A 486-nucleotide genomic window follows, 5' to 3' on the forward strand; every position below is an offset into this window, starting at 1 on the left:
AAAGATTATACGTTATTATATGGGAGCACGGGGGGAGGGCTGAAAAGTTCCTGGCTTTAAGGATTTCACAAAAGGCGTAGTCGGAATCCCAACCTTCCGAGTTCTTTTACAGGGTTTAGAAAATATGCCCTAAGTGTATGAATCTGAGAGGAGAATATCATGAAATAAAATCATAATTAACTGATCCCCCCCCCTGTATTTTCTTTTATGCAAAGCCAGGAACTTTTCAATACCCCCCACCTCGTGTGTGAGGGGGGATCGATAGATAGACAGGCAGGTAGATGTGTAGGAGAGAGTTTACAAACAAGAGGGAAAGTACTCAATACATAAAATAGAGTGTAAATATTGCAGTGCTGAGCAACAACACACAACAATGTGTGTATATATACATGTAAGTATATTTGTGTATGTATGTATGTTGTAATATGTGTACGTGCATGTAAGCATATTATATATATATATATATATATATATATATATATATAT

At 36.0% G+C, this 486-nt stretch overlaps 2 protein-coding genes across 2 annotated transcripts in view; one reads left to right on the forward strand and one right to left on the reverse strand.

The window, feature by feature from the left end:
- The window catches only part of LOC106879771 (molybdate-anion transporter), a 6,013-nt gene that overhangs the window by 4,839 nt on the left and 688 nt on the right, over positions 1-486 (reverse strand). The window lies entirely within an intron of this gene.
- LOC106879772 (tRNA (guanine-N(7)-)-methyltransferase) overlaps positions 261-486 on the forward strand; it is a 12,220-nt gene continuing 11,994 nt past the window's right edge. The window contains exon 1 of the mRNA XM_052973154.1: positions 261-391. The gene's annotated coding sequence lies outside the window, so the exon portion shown is untranslated. The remainder of the gene's footprint in view (positions 392-486) is intronic.

Source organism: Octopus bimaculoides, chromosome 15 (assembly GCF_001194135.2).
Source record: "Octopus bimaculoides isolate UCB-OBI-ISO-001 chromosome 15, ASM119413v2, whole genome shotgun sequence".
NCBI lineage: Eukaryota > Metazoa > Mollusca > Cephalopoda > Octopoda > Octopodidae > Octopus > Octopus bimaculoides.